Source organism: Crocuta crocuta, unplaced genomic scaffold (genome assembly GCF_008692635.1).
Source record: "Crocuta crocuta isolate KB4526 unplaced genomic scaffold, BGI_CrCroc_1.0 scaffold619, whole genome shotgun sequence".
Taxonomy (NCBI): Eukaryota; Metazoa; Chordata; class Mammalia; order Carnivora; family Hyaenidae; genus Crocuta; species Crocuta crocuta.
The window spans coordinates 2899865-2921128 of NW_027533395.1; the positions used below are offsets into that span (position 1 = coordinate 2899865).

Here is a 21264-nt window from a genome sequence, read left to right on the forward strand (position 1 = left end):
GCCTCCTACCCTTTTTTGGTTGCCTGTCACTTTATTGCCGGCATGCCACGGGAGCATGTGCGTACAGCCGTGGGGACGGCATGTGAAAATAAGTGCGTAGCATGAGGAGGCCTGTTCTCAGGACTGACAAAACGACAGGACGCCCTGGGTCTGGGTTTCTGAGCCTTCTACCTGAGCCTCATCCATCAAGAGCTGAGATCACCCAGTCCCGGTGATGCAGTGGTCAAGCGGTATCTCGCAGGAACCTGGAGGACTCGTCTATGCAGCAGAGCAAACCAAAGAAGAGACCATAGTAGGGGCCCGGCCCACAGACCTGGCTCTGCCCTGTGCTCCTTTTGAAGGGAAATGAAACATGACTTATCCATTCTCCAAAAATAGCACTCCTGCCCTTTCTCATCCTGGCAAGGGACAGAAAGGAAAGGAAAAAAGATGGCAGACAAAACCCCTCCCTCTCCAAATGCACCCCTCTCAAGGCTGGTCAAACCCGAGTCTGGTATCCCTGAGATATAGGTATAGATACATACATCACCTAAGATCACATACATAGATCACCTGATCCAGCTGGGGACAGACCCGGCAAAAACCAAACAGTTAAGGAACAGTTAAGGCCTCCATATGGTGCAGAAGACTGGGAGAAGGGAGAGATGGGGATGGCTGAGGTGGGGAGATAAAGTGGGAGGGCCCCCACTCACACTGGTATAGGACCCCGACCTTGCCCCTCATGCCCACCCCCTGCAGATGAGGCCGCCATGCCTCTGCACCCCTCCACAAAGCTCATGGGTCTGCAGCTCAGGTGCAGAGTCAGAGCAGAGTTTCTGTATAGGCCGTTTTCCCGGCTGACTGTTTGGAATCCCAACAGGGCTTCTCTCCTTCCCGCTGAAATCCCGACAGGAGCAACGTTTTCTTTTCTTGGGGCTTTGGCACAGGCAGCAGAGGGCAGGAGGGGGAGAGAGGGAGGGAAGATCTGGAAGGGATTCTATGGTCTTGACTTCTCTGTTAGGAATCCAAACCGCACTCGGAAAGCCAAACCGGTGACTGTATTAAAAGGGAGAGAGAAAAAAAGGAGGAGGAGGAAAATCCCCATTAAGGAAGCCGAGACCACAGAGTATTGAAGGCCTCTTGTAAATGTAATTCAGCCCGTTTATAGCTCCTGCCAGAGTCTTCAAAGCCATGCAGATGCTGCCCCAGAAATATGATAAGCATCATAAGGAAGATTACACATGGGGCATGAAACAGACCTCAGGACATAACTCACTCCTGAAAGTGGAGAAGACAGCTATCGAGCCTGACAGGGTCCAAGCACATAAGTGTAGGTCCCTCTTGCTGCTGCTCTGGGCTGGGCTGAGAAAGTGGGACAAGCAGAAGGAGCAGGGGCCTTAGCAAGAGTCCTGGGATCAAGTTCTGCCTGGACCACAGGCTGGCTGTGTGACCTTGAAGCAGGTTCCTCCTCCACTGGGGCCTCTGCATTCTCATCTGGAGACCAAAGAGCTGGGGCTCCATGGCTGCTGCCTCTAGAAGTCCTAAGATTTATACAGCAGGCGTGTCGGAACTGAGAGGGGCAGAGGAGGGACGAGACAAGTGGTAATAGTAGCCAAGTGCTGACTATGTGCTGGGCACATGCTAAGAGCTTTTCACTGGGTTCTCTCACTGAATCCTCACAACGACTTGGAAGCAAGTAATTTTGTTATCCCAACTTTGCACAGGGGATGGTGGCTCAGAGAGATTGTCCAAAGTCACATAGCTACTACGTGGTTAAGATTTCAACTTATTTTGGAGCTCATATAGAAAGAGGGAGACAGAAGACAATGAATCCAAAGAGTTCTCTGGGGTCCAATCAAATAAGGCCTTGAGAGCCATGGTGAGGACTTAGGATTTTATTCTGTGTGATGGGAGCATTACTAACATCTCCCCCATGCTTGGTGCTATGCTGTGGTCCAGGGATCAGCCGCCTTGGGGGATGACAGAACTATGTAAGCCCTAATCACGGACAATGGGACACACCATGGTGCACCACGTACAAGCAGTCCTCCAAAGTCTCTGCCTATCAGATACAAATGGCCAGTGAATGGACCAGCAAAGTGGGAAGGAGAAGGGACCCAGTGTCCAGTGGACTTTGGAAAGAAAGAGCTCCCTGAAACACCAAACTTCCTTGTCCTTCCTGTACCCCCACCCCTGCTCTGGTTGGACGAGTGTCAGCCACAAGTCAGTGTGTATCACCTGAGGGAGATCAATCTTTGCTCCCCTCCCACCCCCCCCATGTCGCCTGATCTTCTTATCAGCAGTGTCCACTCTGAGTCAGGGGCCTTGACTCAGGAAGCTCCCCATGCTTGGGTGAGAGAGGTATTTCTTCCTCCCGCCCAGGATACCATGCATGTAATGAGGCATCTCAGTGGTAGCTGATGGGTCTTAGGAATTGGCATTTGCTTCTGGAGAATGAATTGTTTCAAGAAAATGAGAGATGAGGGCATGGCTCAGCCATGAAGACTCTGCACGAACCAGGTTTGTGTTCTTACAGATGGGCAAGCACCTGTTGTACAGGGGGTGATTTGAGGGCATAGGCTCCAGGAGTAATAGGGAAGGACTAGCTTTGGGACCTCTTGTGGTCTGTCCAAGCTGATGTATTCTTGGCAGTCTCTCCTCTTCAAGATTCACCAAGTGGATGCGAGCACGTTCACTTCCTCAAATGACCCCCTCTTCCTTGTTTTTCTGCCATCTGGAATACCATCCACCCACCCATCCATCCATCCATCCATCCATCCATCCATCCATCCATCCATCCATCCCTATCTTGATGCTCCAGGTGCTAAGGACACTGCAGGGAACAAGATAGATGGAGGCCCTGCTCTCAAGGTGTTCACATTTAAATCAGGGATGGGATGTGCATGGAAGGGATCCGGGGAACAATGTTCATGTCTGGTAAATAGTTTGGTTACACATATGTGTCTCCTCCCATCTCTAAAAGAGAATAAAAAGGGTGATGGGAAGGGGCATGCCTGGGAGGTGGGGAAATTCAGCTAGTGGTCAGGGAGGTTTGGTGGACACTCTGAGGAGTGGGAGCCAGTCATGCAAAGCTCTGGGGCTGGAGCGCTCACCCAGAGGCAACTACAGAACAAAGTTGAAAGACAGGAGAGAGGCCATAAAGCTGTCCTGTAAGCCATAGAAAGGAGTCCGGTTTTCTTTGAAGCACTTTGGGCCTCCTTCTCCATTCCAAGGCCTCCTCTATGAAGCCTTCCTGGAATGCCTGTCCTGTCCTTCTTTGCCAGCCTCTAGGACCCTCTGGCAGTCACCCCACTCTTGCCTTTTGACCCCTGCTATCCCGGAGAATTTGTCAGGGAGTCACCATCCCTGACTCCCCCTCTCACCTTCCCAGGGGGTCCCCTGATTCATAGGCCACCCTGGCCTCCCAGGGCACAGATGCTCCCAACCCTCTCCCTTCAGTGCCATCCAGAGAACCTGGACCATCACAGAGGACTGGCCTAAGAAACAGGAAGAGGCCACAGCAGGGCCCAGAGGCCCCAGACCAGGTGGTGCAGAGGCCTCGTTCTTCCTGAATGATGCTCCTACCCATCTATTTGGATCTGAGGACAAAAGGGAAGGGGTGCATTTGTCTCCCAGGGCAGCCGTAACAAATTACCATAAAGTTGGTGGCTAAAAACAACAAGAATATATTCTCCCCCAAGCCTGAGGCCAGAAGTCTGAAAGCATCAGCAAGTCTATGCTCCCTCTGAAGGCTTTAGGGGGCAATCCATCCTTGGCTCTTCCAGCTTTTGGTGGCTCCAGGCATTCCTTGGCTTGTAGCCACATCACTCTGGTCTCTGCCTCTGTCTTCACACGGGCTTCCCCCTCTCCACCTGTGTCTCAAATCTCCCTGTGTCTTTCTTCAACAAGGACATCTGCTTTCGGGTTCACGCTCACCCTAAATTCAGGATGATCTCATCTCCAGATCCTCAACTTAATTACATCTGCAAAGACTCTATTTCCAAATGAGGTCCCATTCACAGGTTTGGGGGTCACGATGTGGACATAGCTCTTTGGGGGCCACTATTCACCCACTATAGGGGGTTATGGCAATGTCTGCAGAGTTGGCCTGACTCATGACAGTCTTGCTTCCCTAAGGGGACTGCAGTCGCCCTGAGGGCAGGGATCACTTTCTATACTCCCTCTGCCCCTGGCAATCCCTGGCACTGAGCAAATGTCTTGAATGTGGGTGTTGTCTGCTACCCTCAGGAGGGTCAGAGAACTGTCTGGAGAGAGTGGTAGACAACTCTGGAGCTGAGAGTGGGCAGGCAAGCTCTGTGAATCAGAGAGCCGACTGAGTGGAAGGGGGACCCCTCTGGCTCTGTGGCTGATGTGGCACCCAGGAGAGCCTCTTCTTTGCCAAACCTTTTGAAAAGGTTACTGGAGGAGCACCCACCCCTGCAAAAAGTGACATGTATGCATGCTCATGGGGTGTGCTATGGTCTGAATGTTTGAGCCCCTCAAAATTCACGTTGAAATCCTAATGCCCAAAGTGATGGTATTGGAGGCAGAGCCTTTGGCGGGGGTGACATGGTACTGGAGGCAGAGCCCTCACAAATGGAATTAGTGCTTTTATAAAAGACACCCAACTGACTCCATTTGGTCCCCATGATGTGAGGACACAGTGAGAAATCCGCAACCAGACCTCCACCGGAGCATATGGGCACCCTGATCTGACTTCCAGCTTCCAGAACTGTTGGAAATAAATTTCTGTTGCTTGTCGGCCAACCAGTCTGTGTTTTTTGTTACAGCAGCCCAACCAGACTAAGACAGAGTGATAAGATGCAGGCAATGCCTGTGGAGAGGAAAAGGAATAATTAATTCACCCCTCACCCCATAGCTCTGGCTTAGAATCTAGCACAGCAGGCATCTGTGGGTTTGCCTGTGAGCATCTGCAATGCAATGGCCTGAGTTTCTTTGGAGGAACAATCCCTCCTTCATTCTTCGGCTGTGTGATTTCAGTAGGGCTCACTTCACCCCAAACATCTGGAGTTACTAATCAGTGTAGTCCAGCCATGGGCATGTGACCCAAGTTCCTCCAAGGAGAACTGGCCTTGGACTTTTGCTGGAACTACCAGAAAGAGAAGTACTTTTTTTTACAGGGACTGCTAACTCACAAGTAAACCCCAAGTCGCCAGGAAGTATCTTTGCAAATCTCTACCACCATTTGGGGACAGCTTGTCTGGCAATGAAACTGCCAGAGAAGAAAGCAAAGCTGAGAGCTAGAGAGATACATGATTTAGTTACCTACATCCAGCCATGCCTGAAACCTTTACCCTTGAAGTTTTTAATTATATGAGCCAATAAATTTCCCCATTTTTCTTACATCAGATCGAGATGGGTCTACTCCTTGTCACTGAGAGGTTCCTGACTAGTACATCTGGCCCTGCCATTTACTTTTGTGTGATATGGGACAAGTCAGAACCTATTTAAATCTCAGTTTGCTCTAAATGCAAAATGGGCACAGTAATGGCTAACTCAAAGGATTACTGGGAGGAGTCAATGAACTGATGTACAAAATCATTTAACACGGAGCCCAGCCCATAATAAACGTTGAACAAATGGGATCTTTTATGAGCTGACAATTCCAGGTCCAGTAGGTGGGGTAGCGTGGGGGGTGGGGGTACAGCCTGGCCCCACCCACCTCCTCACTGGCCACTGAGTATTATAGTGTTTCCCTGGAACCTGAACCCAAGGCCAGACACTAGCTCCCTTCGGCCTGTAGCAACCTTTCCTCATTGAAATCCCCGCCCTCTAAAAACACTGTGTCTCCACGCAGCTCCCATTTCTCTCCTTTGGGACACTCTTCCATCAGTCCAGGGCAGACAGCAGAGAACAGAAAACACAACAGAGGCAGCGATTACTCACTTGACCCGGCCACCTGGGGGCGCTAAGATGACTCACACAGGTGACTCGGCACTCTCTGCCCCCTCTCCCACATGCTCAGGGGAAGACACTTGAAAAAATCCAGCGGGGTTTCGTCACAGATGGAAACCTTAATTCCTTTTGCAGCCACAGCGTGCTTACAGTACGATCCATCACGTCCAGGAGAGAAAACTGATTTTCCAAATTCTGATTTGGAGGTTCCCATTCCCCAGCGCAGAACGAGGCTTAAACGAACAAAATCTTTCATTCCTCCATCCTCAATGGGGCCCCTTGGGATTTATGGATATCTGCTAGAAAAGAAAGCACCTAGGCCTGGCACATAAGAGGTTTTAACACATGTTTACTGAGGCAAACAGAATTGAAGGCTTCTTGAGCAGCCTTACGGAGCTATGACCAGACAATTTTTTCCTTCTTTTAAAAAACATTTTTTAAAGCAGAGGGTGAGAGAAAGAGAATCCCAAGCAGGCTCCACACTGTCAGCACAGAGCCCGATGTGGGACTCGAATTCACAAACCATGGGATCATGACCTGAGCTGAAATCAAGGGTTGGATGCTTAACCAACTGAATCAGCCCTTTATTATTTAAAAAAATTTTTTTTGTTTTAGCTTTCCTTCCTTTTTAAAAAAAAAAACAACTTTCTTTTTGAAGTATAATATACACCCAGAAAGGTGCAAGTGCATGTGAACAGCTCAATGAATTTCATGAACGGAGCCCACCTAGGGAACCAGGGCCCAGGCCAAGAGACAGCATCGCCTGCACCCCAGGAGACCTTCACTACTCCACAGCAGATTTTAGGTGGGGTTTGTTAGTACTTCTCTACTAGTATGGATGTTCAAACCCTAATCTGGGTGCTAGGTGTTGCAGAGAAGGGGGCGCTGACACATGCATTGTTTTAGTGGCATTTACTTTATTTTCTCTAGACTTATTTAAAAATAGATGCTTTATGATTTGATTTAAGTTGCAGAAAATTGAAGTTCACAGTGAGTCTGGATCCCTGGAATCAAGCCCCTTCTCTGTGAAATGTGAATACACTTGTATTAATTGTTGTCCATGGGGTAAATGCTTACCTACGGCGTGAGCTTTGGGAGGAGCCGTGTTCACAGAAACAAAACCCCTGAGTTTGTCAGCCTGTTCTCCCTTGTTTTGGAGGATGCCCAGGGTTGGTCTTCAGCCCTGACCCAGACTGGAGATACTTCATTAGCTATACGTTCTCACGTTGGATTACACGCTGCCAGATGAGGGCAGCTCAGGCTTAGGAATCACCTATAAGGTGGCCGGCATCTAGGGATTCCCAACAGACCTCAAATTAGGGAAGGATGTTGGGCACCATAGCACCATGGGTTGGCAGGGAATGTAGGCTGGCCCAGCTCCGCCCTGGAGGTAGAGAGAGCATTGCGCATGAGCTCGGACGTGTCAGCTAGCTCTGGGGAAGGGAGAGGATTTGGGATTAAATAGAACAGTGCTTAAAGTGGCCACACTGAGGACAAGTGCCACTTGGATGCCATTGGGGTTCCTTAAGGCACAGGCTGTGGTCTCATTCAGAGCTTGGACACGGCCGAGCACAGCCTGGACGGTGCTTGATAAACCGGCGTGATACGTACACTAACGCTGGGCCAGGCGGCGAAGGCAGAGAGCGCTGACCTTCTCCGCCACAGTCATACTGGTCTGATTTCACCTCCCAGCTGTGTTTTCCTATTCTTGGTCCAATGGGAAGGTTAAAAAAAAAAAAAAAATCAAAATCTAGGGCCATTCATCTGCCAGCAGCAGGATCAGAGGGTGGGTCGCAAAGTTGAGAGCACCTGGGCCTTTCGAAGCCCTGTATCCTGGGAATATGAACAGGTTTGGGCATTAGCCTTCTCAGCTGCCCTGGGGGATTATAGGGCCAAGACACGGAGTGGAAGCAGCACACAGACAAGCACAGCACACGAAGCTGGGCATGCAGGAAGGGTCCGACACAAAGTGCCTGTCATCACTGTGAAGGGAGAGGCCAGCTTGCTCCATGGTTGGCCAACAGCCCGTGAGGCGTCCAGTGACCTTTCGTCTGTCTGATTCCCAGTCCATTTTCCACCCAGTAGCACAAATAACATCCTTAAAATGAAACCTTGCTTAAACCTTTCACTGACTTCCCAGCGCACGGAGAATAAAACCCAAACTCCTTTCCATAGCCCGAGAGGCCCTGCAGGGTCTGGCTCATGCCTCCCTCTGCGATTTGGTCGCATCAGGCCAGCCACGCTGGGCTTCAGCTAGTGCCACAGACACGCCCAGGTCTCTCCCACGGCGGGGCCTGTGTGCATGCTGTCCCCTCTCCCAGGACACAGTCCCCATGGCCCTTTGCACAGATAACGCCTTCCGTGCTTCAGATCAATGCACGGGGAGGGCTCGGCAGGCCACTCCCAGTAAGGGATCTTTCCGCCTCTCTCCCAGCCCTTGACTGTCTCCTCCCCAGAATTCACTGCCACGTGTAATGGTCTCACCTCTTTGTATGATGTCTCATTTACTATTGTATCCTCAGGGCCCAGCATGAGGATGGGCACACAGTGGCCCCCAGCTGACATGTGGTGAATGGAGAAGTGTGTGTGCATTGACACCCTCTCGCTCTAGACTCTCTCACAGTACACACTCTCTGTACACACTCACACAGACACACCCCCCTGAGGGGCTAGCACACGTAGCTCACCCTGCCCATACTGGGGGCTGCTGGCCCAGAGCCGGGCCGCTGCGGGGATGGGCTCGCCCTCCAGGACCCAGACAGAGTGGGGCCAGAGAGTGTGGTTAACTCAGAGCCCGGCATTAGGGCCAAGCTGTCCCCACCATGGGGATGTGGGTGTGGCAGGCGTGGGGGGCAGTGGCTCAGCACCCTCCCTGTGAGAGCCAGGGAATAAAGGGCCCCATTCAGCCCCAGCAGCCTCAGCTCCTCCCTGCCAGGGGAGGCTGCCCTCAGGAAAGGGGATGGTGGGATGCTGGGCAGAGCTTTCCGGCAGCCTCTCCCTGTGGCCTGGCCCACAGCAGGGCCCACAGCAGGGGCCAGTTGGGGGGGGGGGGGCAGGCCAGGGGTACTGGGCCTCCAGGGCACAGAGACACAACAGAAAGGCCCAGCCAGCCCAGGAGGCTGTGGACAGACAGGAGCAGCCATGGTCCCAAGGGTGATGCTGACAGACACAGTTTACCTCTGACAGCTGTAGCAGAGGAAAGTCCCCAGGGTGTGGAGACCCACTGGAAAACGGCCACATGACCACAGGCCTGGTGGCGCCAGCCAGAGGGAAGTCTGCCTGGCTCCCTCTGGGTGGACACAGTCCCCCAAAGACTGCCTTCCTTGAGCTTTTGCTCTGTTGGCAGAACTGAGCCCAGACAGTCACCTCTCTTCAGCAACCTCCCACCAACGCTCTCTGTGGTTCCCAGCCCTCCTGCGAGGGTGGTGAGAACAATACAAGCAATAGATAATGTGCACCGAGGACTTGGTGTGCGGTAAGCACCGTGCTATGTATTTCTTATCTATTCTTGTATTTGATCTCATGACAACCCATGACCTAGGTACCAAGTACTGCTGCCATTCCCAGTTCATGGATGGGTAAATTGAAGTTTGGAAAAGTGACCTGCCCAAGGCCACAAAAGTAGTAAGTGGCAGAGCTGGAATTTCATGTGCCGTAGCCTATTTCTTTAGGCCGTCTGGATGTGCCTAGGCTCTTAATGATTTTGCTCTATTCCTTCTTTTCTCTGTACCTTTTCTCTGTGTATCCTCTTGGCCTGCCTTCCCCAAGAGCTATATCTTAACCCCAGCCCAACACCATGAGCATGGTCAGCCGGCACCACTTACGCACTTACTGATAATCCAGCCTCCCGAATGCTGGTGCTGCGCTGGGGGCTGGGGTGTGACAACGCACCGTGCAGACACAGCCCTCACTGTGGGCATTGCGCTGCAGTGTGATCCGTTACAACGGGGACACACAGGAGGGAGGACAGGCCTGAAACGTGGTGGGAATGAGCCAGGGCAAGGGAAGGGGAAAGAATGTTCCAGGAGGGAGGAGCCTGAGCAAATGTCCAGAGATAACAGAAACCAGCTAAAGTAAAGTGAATGTGTTGGGAGGTTACGGATGTGGGTTATGACTGGTACTAGAAGAGACTGGATAGGTGACAAGGGTTTGATCCCACAGACCACACAGAGCAAAGCAGAGCCATTCGAGTTGTACTATTTCAGAAACACCTGAGTTCCTGAACCGTCAAGACCAAGGATCAGAGTTTTTACCTGGGAGGGAGGGATGGGGGGATACAGGCACCATCAGCCCATTCTGAAGCACTTCTCCTTGAGTCTTAACCCTGAGGGTCAGGGATGGGAGATGGGGACACACTTGGGCCTGGTCACTGGTGGGACACTTACAGCACAAGCTCAAGCCTGTGCTCTCACCAGTGTTGACAGCTTACCATAGTCCAAATGGATCCTGGGGTTAAAACCAGGAGACCCTGGAGGTACTCATGTCCAGCCCCCTGACTCTCCGGGGTCAAGGCTGAGCTCAGAAAGGGCCACGGCTTGCTCAACTTCACACAGTGACTTAGCAGCCAGGCTGCGACTCGGCAGGGTAGTTGGCCCAACAGCCTAGTTCTGGGTGGATTTTGTAGCTTTTGTACTTACAGGTTACATTCCCCAGGGCCCCAAACTCAGCTGTCATTCCTACCTCTAATTTCTATCCCAATCCTAACCCCCCACAAGAGCTGCCACCACTGACACCGTTTCAGAGGAGCCTGTGGTAGTCAGCCTCCAAGGTGGTCCCTGGTGACGTGTACCACAGGGTTCCTCACTTCACACGGTCCCCTCTCATGCCATATAGGGCTGACCTGTGAAGCGGCAGGACACTGGGTCTCCTCCCAGTGGACAGGGTGACTTCCATGACTAGGTCATAAAGGACATCACAGCCCCCTTCTTGTCTTGCTCTGAGATCATTCATGTTGCAGGAAGTTGGCTGCCATGTTGTAAGGACACTCAAGCGTCTCATGGAGAGGTCCATATGGCAAAGACCTGAGCCCTCCTGCCAGCAGCCAGCACCAGTCTGCCAGCCACGTGAACAAGCTGTCTTCCCCAGTAAGTCCCCAGTCACGCTTTGTGCTGACACCTGGACCGCACTTCACAAGAGATGCAGTATCAGAACTATGCAGTTAGGCCATTCCTGAATTCCTGGCCTGCAGAAATTCTGAGATAATAAATGATGGCTATTGTTTTACACTGCTCAGTTGGGAGCAGGAGGGTGTAATTTGTTCCACAGCACTAGATGATGGACCCAGGCCCAGCACTGCTCATGAGAGAGCCCCTGGGTTACCTGAATCAGACAATATTTAGGGCATTCAGGCTGCTTTCTGAGAGAATTGAGCTTTCTTTTCTTTTTCTCTTACTTATATTTACGGTGCGCACATAACAAAACACTACATGATTGCTGGTTTATGTAAGAGCCAGCCTCGCTTGCAAAGAACTTTGTTGGCATTAAGCAAATGCGGGTGTTGAGCTAAAAAGGGCACAGGGGATGAGGCTATACAGAGAGGCTAGCGCTGCTGGAGAACGATGCATCAGAGCGAGCATGCTTTCTACCCACCGGGATGCACGAGCTCCAGGCAGTTGTCCCAGGCAAACAAAATGCAGTGGGTACAAGGCAGAAATAATGTATGAGGACGAGGAAGGAGTGTACCTAATTCCTGCCAGGCTGCGATACCAGCAGGTAAGAATAAAAACCCCACTTACATTTTAAAGCATTCTAGGCTCAGAAAGAACTCACACACAATCTTATTATATTACCCTTGTTGACTCAAGATAGGCAGTTCTGGTCACATTCAGTCATTCACTCGATAAATTTGTTTAAGCAGCTACTTTATGTACCAGGTAACACTCTAGGCACAGGAGATACAAGGATTTCTTTTCTTTTTTTCTTTTCTTTTCTTTCTTTATTCTTATTTTTAAAAGTTTATTCATTTTGAGAATAAATTTTGAGAGAGACAGAGGATGAGTGGGGGAGGGGCAGAGAGAGGGGGAGACACAGAATCTGAAGCAGGCTCCAGGCTCTGAGCTGTCAGCACAGAGCCTGATGCGGGGCTGGAACTCACAAACCACAAGATTATGACCTGAGCTGAAGTCGGACGCTTAACCAACTGAGCCACTCAGGTACCCCTATTTCTTTATTTAATAAACATTTATAGGGGCGCCTGGGTGGCTTAGTCGGTTAAGCGTCCGACTTTCGCTTAGGTCATGATCTCGCGGTTCGTGGGTTCGAGCCCCGCGTCGGGCTCTGTGCTGACTGCCAGCTCAGAGCCTGGAGCCTGTTTCAGTCTGTGACTCCCTCTCTCTCTGACCCTCCCCTGCTCACGCTGTCTCTCTCTCTCTCCTAGAAATAAATAAAAACATTAAAAAAAAACATTTATATATATTTACTATGTGTCAGGCACTGGTTTAAGCCCTTTGAAAATATTAACTCACTCCTTAACAACAGCTCAACAAAGTAGATACAGTTATTCTTCCCATTTAACAAGGAGATTGAAGTACACAGCTTAAGTTACTTGGCCAAGGCCAAACAGCTAGCAGGCAGCAACACAGGGACTGACGCTAGACTCCACCCTCTTAACCAAGGTAAGATCAGGCATGGTTCCTGTTCTTCAAAACTCTAGTTTTGAAAATCCCCATGACCACAGAGGAAGAAAGCCCAGAGATACGTTCTGAATTTCCCCAAGCCACAGTGCTGAGCCTAAGAGCTAGGTCTGATTCCAGGCAGCATTACTTTGCTCCACTGCATGTGTCTGTTCACAAAGCAGGTTTTGGAGAAGATGGGTGTGAGGGCAGTGAACAAGGAAGTCGTTTCTAGAGCCCAGAAAGAGACAACGTTTTCCTAGGCCCCACTGGCAAGTCTGGAGTATCCCGAGAGACCCCGAAGCGAATGAACAAAGCTCACTCACTGTCCAGGCCGTCATGATTTGTGACTGTCCACTGCCTGCCGGTATTCATGTCTCCAGATATTTTGGGGGCAGTGTTATTTATAGACCACGTTTCTATTTATATTTTCATTGAATTCCTGCTAACCCTAGCTAGATTATCCCCACCCCCACCAAAACCTAGAGAGAGGAGGATAAGAACTCTTTCTTACCAAGTAAGTCAGGGGTTCAAAGGTGAAGGTCAAAGTCTTGGCTGTGTGTGCAGTCTTTCAGCAGGAGCCCTTTGCAGGGAAGCATTCAAGACAAGGGGGCTTTCTGCACTTTCCAGAGGAAACAGGGGGTAGGGGGAAGGGCACAAAGCTGGCCTCATACAGAGGAAGCCATATTCTGCCAATGCAGTGGGATCTGAGGTGAGCCTACAAGCCCTCTGTTTCCCTAAAATGTTTTCTCTTTTGTATGATATTTCATCATTAGTCATTTATCTATTTGGTCTTAAAAGCTATTAGATCACAAAATATTGAGACTATGAGAAAGCCCAGATAGTATCCAGTCCAATCCTAGTATTTCCCAGATGTGGAAACTCAGACTCAGAAATATCCAGGGCCTGTTCTCATGTATCCATAAGAACACATCTGAATGAATACACTGAAATCTATTACAATGCACAGGAGATCTTTTGGAGGAAGAGCTGTCAGGAACACCACAGTAGGCTCAGAATTCCTCTCACACCAAGTTTTAGGAATGAGCAAGTTAAACCATGTGCTGATTCCTAAGGTTCTATTTGATGCCCCAAATGAAAACTTTCTGGTTTAGGGCCACATTGAGAAATAAAAGTAAAGTAGGATTTCTTTCTTCCTCATTTTTAGTCCTTTGTTGAACTGTGGTTTACTAAACTGTGCTGACTGTTGCTACATGGTTACTTTATAGGTATGTATTTACAAAGCCTGCAATTATTCCCTTCTGGCAACTATGCCTGCAATTCCAGTGTTGGCCACTAGGTGGCTGGCTAAACTTGGGTAGGTTAAGTGAAAGGTAGCAGAAAATAATGTAATCTAGGCAAGGCCTCCACTGTAGGAATGTGACACTTTATTAAGTGTCAAAAAAAGGGCAAAGCTGATCAACCTCTACCTGATAAAATTAAAACCATACAAAACTTGAAATATAGTTTAAAGAAATGCAGACACTCTGGTATAGGTACTATCCTCACCATTTCATATACCAAACCTCCAGGCAATACATCTTTGGTCAAGCTCACTCTGGAGCAAGCACAGCCAGGACATAGAGCATAGTGAGTGGTCAACAGCTTGGAAGTAGAAGGACCTGGGTTTGAATCCCAGCCCTGCCTCTTACTAGTTGAGTGGCTATGGGCAAGTCATGTACCCGTTCCAGCCCATGAAGCCCATTTTCATATATAAAGTGGAGTAGCTATCATTAAATGAGGTAATATAAGCACGCGAAACACTTTGCACGCTATCTGGCTAAAGTATGTACTTAAATGATAGCTATAATGCTTAGGGAGGAATCTTTCCTTTATAATCACTTAATCTGCTAAATGTTCCAAGCTGCACACAGTTTCTCAGGAAGCTTTTCGCAACTTTTCCCCTATAGCCAATTCCATGAAAAGCTATCTCTGGGCCACCTGCTAGGAAGAGAGAACTGCTTTGCCAACCACATAGGCCTTACTTAAGCCATCTTCACCGATTAGCTACTATTAAAGTTGTAAATTCATTTTTCAGATCAGAAAGAAGAAGCTGGGAGTAAAAATCTTGCCAAGCAGAGAAGGCACCAAGTTACCAGTCACTCACTCACCTCAGGCCTCCTCCTCTGGCTCCCTTATTTTGGAGCTTAGGTTTGCAATAATTGTTTTATATGGAAGAACAAAACATGCTCCTTTTAAAAATCAGGGTGTTTTTTGCTTTTTGGTTTTTTGGTCTTAACCCTTTTGCCTGAGACTTCTTAAAAGGGACCCAAGCATTTTCCTGCTCCTAACTGTGCAATATAACTGGACAGATAGACTTTAGACATACTTGTGCCGTGCTATCTTCAAAACTGCAGGAGATCCCAGGCCAGTCTCTCCCTCCCCCAATCCAGACAGACTTCTGAAATAAAAACTCAGCAATCTTCTTGGCCCCAAACTTCACGCCATCTTGGAAGAGTGGGGACTTACAGAGTCCTGACTTACAGCTGATGAGGGAGTGTGGCTGGGGTCCAAGTGTCCTCCAGATTAGACTGATGGTGGGGGACAGAGGCTGTGCGGTGACTTATGCCCCCAAGCCACAGGGTGCCAGAAACAGGCGGGCAGCTCAGGTCTGCATGTTTGTACCAACTAACCTGTGTGAAGCTTGGGTCAGAAATTAATTCACACAGGCAGGGTCAGTGATTTATATTACATGGATGGACTGAACATAACCATACACCAAGGAAGTCAGACAGCCTACGGAAGGGCTTCCCTGGACCTTAAAACAGTGCTTCTCAAACTTTCCTGTGCATGCCAGCACACCGCAGACCGTGATTTAGTGTGTCTGGGGTGGGGCCAAGCCTGCATTTCTAACAAGCTCTCAGATGATGTTGGTGCTAGTCACCTATGAACCACATTCTGAGCAACAGACCTTGAAATGCACAGGACTGCAGGCAAGACCTCACTCCTGGAAAGGCTCCAAGAGACAGCTCACCCTCTTGTGTCAAGCTTCATACCAACATTCACCAAATCATCACCGTGTATTAAATGCTTACTGTGTGCTTAACAGACAACATTTCATTCAATGCTCTCAACAGCCCTGGGGGGATTTCATAGTTGAGGATTCTGAGGAGGTGCAGGGATGCTGAGTAAATCTGGCCCAGGGTCACACAGCTCCTGGGAGGCTGAGCAGGGATTTGACTCCAGCACATCTAGCTGTAAGGCCTCCAGTGCTGAAAGGCGACGCTTACCCGCCTCCACCGCGAAAAAAGCACAGTTTCAAGTTCAGACAGCTAGTGCCAAGTAGAAAGCCCTGGTGTGAATCGTGCATCTCGATCTGTGTGAGCCCAAGGCCAGGTTCAGACCTGTCGGAACCACCATGCTGCTCTAGGGCTGGTAGAGCTGTGGAGTCACACGGCTTCTTTGGCAACACAGCTTTGGAAATTCTCCCTGGGATGTGTCCCGATTTATTCTTGCTAAGGTGAAATCCAGCCCCTCTGCTCTGGCCCGGGGAGAAGCAGACAAGTAACTGTCTCCCTTGGACCCTGCCCCTGATGGGTATAGAGGAGCTAGAGCTGCCAGCCAGGCCCACCCGCCCCATGCACTTCCTTCTCAGCCTTATGAAGGACCATTCAGGGAAACAGACTCCATCCTCAGGCCATGCCAGTCCCTCTGGCCCACTGTGGTCTGGAGGCCAGGCGGCCTGGCGTCGGGGGGGCCCTCAGTGGACATCAGCCCTTGGAACTCTGCAGGTGAAGGAGAGGAGGTGTTTTCCAGGCCCAGAGTGACCATACTGCTCGAAGCCAGGGAGCCTCCGGATGAATGGTGCATCAGTTCATAAGCGCCTGGGGACGCTCCAAGGATCAGCTCAATTCCTGCCTGGGAAGAGCTCTGGCCTGGGGCTCTGTCCCTGGGCCTGGGTCCAGTTGGGGTGACCTCGGCAAAAAGTGGAAGGGTTGGGCCTGGGACACTGTGGAGATGTGCCACCTCTGAAGAAGGAGGGGCCCTGAGCTCCCTGTCAACGGATCTCAGTGTTCTCCTTCCTCCACCACCACTCACTGACCCTCCTCATACCCTCCACTGAATCTAAGACCCAGAAACCAGAATGTCTAGGGCCCAGAGGCTCCTGGGGAGGGAGGCTGGTGGAAAGCACTTTCACGTGTGCCGAAGGCTTCAGCCATCTCAGAATGGAGGGAGGACATCGTTCCCCTTTGCTCCCAGGGGTCAGGTCCAAGATGGGGGTGTGGGGAGAGTGCTGGGAAGTACTGGGTCTGCCATCTTGGCCAGGGTTGCCCTCAGCAGAACTATGGGCATCATGACTCCACTTCCCTCTCACCCCCAGCCTTCAGCAAGACCTCTCGGATGTTCCTCTAAAACAGGTCTCAGACCGACCTCTCCACAGCATCGTCCAGCCTAGGCCAAGCCGCCCTCATTTCTCACCCGTGCCGCGTCCCCCTCCAGCTGGGCTCCCCGATCCACGCTTGCTCCCTGGCCCTTCCAGACTTGGACACACAGTTGCTGAGGGATCCTTTCAAAACAGAAATCCAATCATGTGGCCCCTCAGCATAAAACCTTTCAGAGACCTTCCACCGCACAGGACAAATCCTCACCCCTTAGCACACCGGTGACAACGGCCCAGGGGCCTGTGTGGCAGCCACACTGAAAGCTCACGCAGCCTCATTGGCCAGGCTTCTCATGGCACTGCCAGGAGCCCAGAACCTTCCTTCTCCTGCCTCAGTTGCCCTCCTGTTCTCACCGCTGTCACACCTGGGCTCAGGGAACTGTGTATTTACTGACAGGGCCCCTCCCAGGCCACAGACCCTCTCTAAGCACAGCGTGAAGGCATCTGACCTCTGTCAAAGAACACATAGGCATCAGCTAAGGAGAAAATTTATTTTCATGGGGAAAGATGAGGAATGTCACAGCCACCTGAAGTCATTGGCGTCTGGTGATTCTGCCAACATACAGGGCGATCCCTGGCTGCTCTGGTTTAACATCTTCCATCCTGTGCCTCAGTGACTTCACAAGAGAGGCACCTGAACCCAGCATTGGACTCCCAGGTCCAGGCACATTTTACTGCACATGAAATTAAATGGACTGACTGGCCCATGGAAAGAGACACATTTCTGCTTAGATGGGGGGGCCTCTTGAGGGAGGTTCCAGTCCATTCAGGGCTGAGGGTTTGGGGTGGGTATTTAGGAAGCTGATTCCGTTCTGGAGTCATCTCTGGACAAGGAAGACAAGTTGTTAGGAAATGGCCTGACCCTTTCCCAAAATGCGGGGATGACACAGGGGAATGGCTGAAGAACCTGACCCACAGGTACTTTTGAAAGCCACCTTCCAGTGGCTGCCTGCTCTCTGCAAAGCCTCTTATTCCCAGAGAGACCTGGCAGCTCTGGAGCTGAGAGCCTGCGAAGCTGGTGGCCCTGCCGTGTTATCTTGGTGACAGGGCCAGGGCAGCTCAAGCCCCTCCCACCTCTCAGCCCAGATCAGCAGGGTGGGTCGTCAACTCCTCAGAAACCAGCTCCTTACGACCTCAAGTTACCACGGGCAAGGAGCAGCAAGAGCTGCACCGGGGCTGAGAGGCGGTGGGCAGAGCTGAGTCAGCACAGGGTGGGGTGGGGGGAGGGGGGGGAGAGGGTTGTAGAGCAGAGGAGACCCCACAGCTGTGTCCCGCTGCAAAATCATCCAGAGGAGAGGCAGGCACACAGCACCAGACCATCTCTCTTTGAGCTCACATAGCACTTGCTCTGCACTAACTACTTGGAACATCATGGCAAAATATCATTAGCCCATTGGACAGATGAGGAAACTGAGCCTGGAGGCCATGTGCCTGGGCCAGAGTTGCACAGTATATGCAAGCTTATGGCGCGTCTCCTTCCTGGGCAGCTGTGCCACAGGAGACACGTTTTGGAACTTCCTGTTCCCATGGCTCCCGTCTGCCCAGCTCGCTGTGGTGAGTCTGTCCCCTCACATCCCCCACACGCCTCACACACTTCTTGCTGTTCTTCAAACACATGCCCTCAGTTGCACTCTGGTCATTGACCTTGCTGTCCCCTTAGCCTGGCACCCGAAGCCCTGATCTGCCTGTGTCACCTCTGCAAAAAGGTCCTTTTGACCACTAACCTCAGAGGCCCCAAATCACAAGACCTCATTATTTTTCTTCCTGGCACTCATCACTATTGGGAATTGCTCATTTATTTGTTTGCTTTCTGAATCCTCCACTGGAAGGTGAACTTCTCGAGACCAGAGACCGGCCTACCTTGTTCTTAGCTGCATTGGGACCTCCAGCCAGGCCTTGGGACACAGTAGGTGCTCAAGAAATACCTATGGCAGGAATGAACGGATGCAGCTCTTTCTCGTAGCGTTCAGAACCAGCGCCAACAGCAGGCCCTGAGAGCCACCCACCCCAGATTACAGAGTGAGAGAATGACTTGGGGGGTGGGGGCAGTAATTACAGCGAGAGAGGACTCAGCACTTCCCAGAGGAAAGCCACTTTTATAACAGTACACAGCGCCTCTTAGGCCTATAATCTTGTCCATCTTCTTAAAACCCTAGCATTACCAGCAGACCCTATTTTTCCTTCTCTATCACGTAGAAGGTTTGTCTTCCTGCCACCCAGGTCAGCAGTGAGGCTCAGAAGCCTCTTGGGTCCTCTCCCCGGGGGATGCAGTGTCTGCCAGCGTCTGTGGGACGCTATCTCCCTCCTGGCTTCCAAGGCCCTATGGGGAGCGTTCTGTCAGGCTGGTACCCGGTGCAGACACACAGAGCCCAGGGAGAGAGCCCGCTCTACCCTCCGCCATAGCCACGGACCAGCTCTAGCCGAAGATATCCCTTCCCCCTGCTTCCTTCTGTGCTTGAACAAACACCGGATCTGCAGGGCCCTGGGGGGAGGCGGGGGCAGGGAGAGGAAGGCCCCAGAGACCGTGCCTGCAATTCACCCAGCACCCTCCTGCCCCATGGCTCCAAACTGCCTCTTCATTAAGGGGCCGGTATGTAAACTGGTGAGCCAGTACAAAAGAGCCGAGCATGCCTGCTGTCTAAAAATACACCCCTCTAAACTCAGAAGATAACAAGGCTGGCAGCGCCTACTTTGATTACGGCTCATTTTTCTTCCTCAGCTCTCTAGCTTCTCCAGGATACATCAGTCCAGGAGTACTGACGGCTATAGGTGGAACTAACTCAGCTATTAGGAGGAAGGGGCTTTCTAGAAGCTCAGAGGCCCAGTCCCAGCTGGCACGGAGACACAGATGGCTCGTGAGTGGGAGGAAACCTGCAGAGTGAGTTCACCTCTTTCTGCTCCACCGCCCAGCTTCTGAAGCCCCTCGATCCCTGGTCACAGTTGTTTGCTTTTTACATCAGTAGCTATACTGTCTACTTTGCTCTGTAATGAACATTTCCTCTCAGGGAGCCTTCTTGGACTGACAAACTCAGGATACACAGGAAATCTACTCCAATCCCAGGATGGGCAACAGGAGATGGATTTTCCACAACAGTCTTTTAACGCAAGGCAGAAAGTTCCATGTAAACAGTAGGTTGCCCTGAGAGGCTGCGGAGCCCACCATACTTGGCCCAATGTCCTAAAGAACATCACTTCTGTCCACCCCTCCAAAAAGCAGGGGACCCCAGAAAGCAACACGCTTGTGAAATCATCTCCCTGGCACTCCTGCGTTTCTGCATGTTTTAATAACAGGGATTTTTGCCTTTTGTTCTGGATTATCTTTTCAAAGGTGTTTGTAAAGAAACAGATTAGAGGACAGAGGTAGTATCTTGCTCTGGAGTAAATAGCAGGTTTGCATATGGCCCTGGGACGCAGACATAGTATGTGCCTCGAAGGAAAACAGGGTAGGTCTGCTTACTGCACTCTATAAGAGATGTGGGCTCCCTGAGATCCGGCTTCCTCTCCTATCCTGTAACCCATAGGCATTCATCTGGGTGTACACATCACCCCCACAGGACCTGGAGGCAGTGGGAACTGATGCAAACGTGCCATAATAAAATCTTTTGTCTGACTCGGGAGCCTCATATCTTCTGCCAGCCTCCAGGAAAGCAGGGGAAGCTAATGACGTGGCTTGCAAATAGGACGAAATCTTGGCTCTTTCACAGTTCTTGAGCAGAGTTCTTCTGCTCCTTCCGGGGTCAATGCTGCTGCCCAGTCCCCATGCTCCAGGTCGGCCCTGTGTCCAGCAACCTCTGAAGGAGCCCCAAGTTATTTCAATACATGAAAACCATGGAAAGAAGAATTTCTTTCTGAAAAAGGGGTGCTCTGCTTTGCCAAAGGGTTAATCCCATGACTCTTTTAAATAGTATTTAGGACATCTGAAAGATGATGTGATTTGTCCCACAGAACTAAATTTGTAGAAATTCTCAGGAATATGCCTTAATGTAAAACAAGTTTCACCTCTGCTTTCCCGAGGTCAGGCCCGGGAGTAGAGCTCAGGGACTTTTTTTTTTTTTCTCTGTTTATTTATTACTGAGACAGAGAGAAACAGAGCATGAGTGGGGGAGGGGAAGAGAGAGAAGGAGACACAGAATCTGAAGCAGGCTCAGGCTCTGAGCTGTCAGCACGTGGGGCTCGAACACAAACTGTGAGATTATGACCTGAGCCTAAGTCAGATGCTTAACCGACTGAGCCACCCAGGCGCCCCTTTTTTAAAAAATTTTGAGAGACAGAGAGAGACAAAACACAAGTGGGGGAGGGGCAGAGAGAGAGAGAGGGGACACAGAATCTAAAGCAGGCTCCAGGCTCCAAGCTGCCAGCACAGAGCCCAATGCAGGG

General features: G+C 50.8%; 1 protein-coding gene and 1 long non-coding RNA gene across 3 annotated transcripts in view; one reads left to right on the forward strand and one right to left on the reverse strand.

Annotated features, from left to right (window-relative positions):
- SH3PXD2A (SH3 and PX domains 2A) overlaps positions 1 to 21264 on the reverse strand; it is a 232485-nt gene that overhangs the window by 115326 nt on the left and 95895 nt on the right. The gene's annotated exons all lie outside the window — the stretch shown is intronic.
- LOC144218442 (uncharacterized) lies at positions 10862 to 14711 on the forward strand. The gene is made up of 2 exons (XR_013331164.1): positions 10862 to 10979; positions 14545 to 14711. It is a non-coding gene; the product is annotated as an uncharacterized LOC144218442 (long non-coding RNA).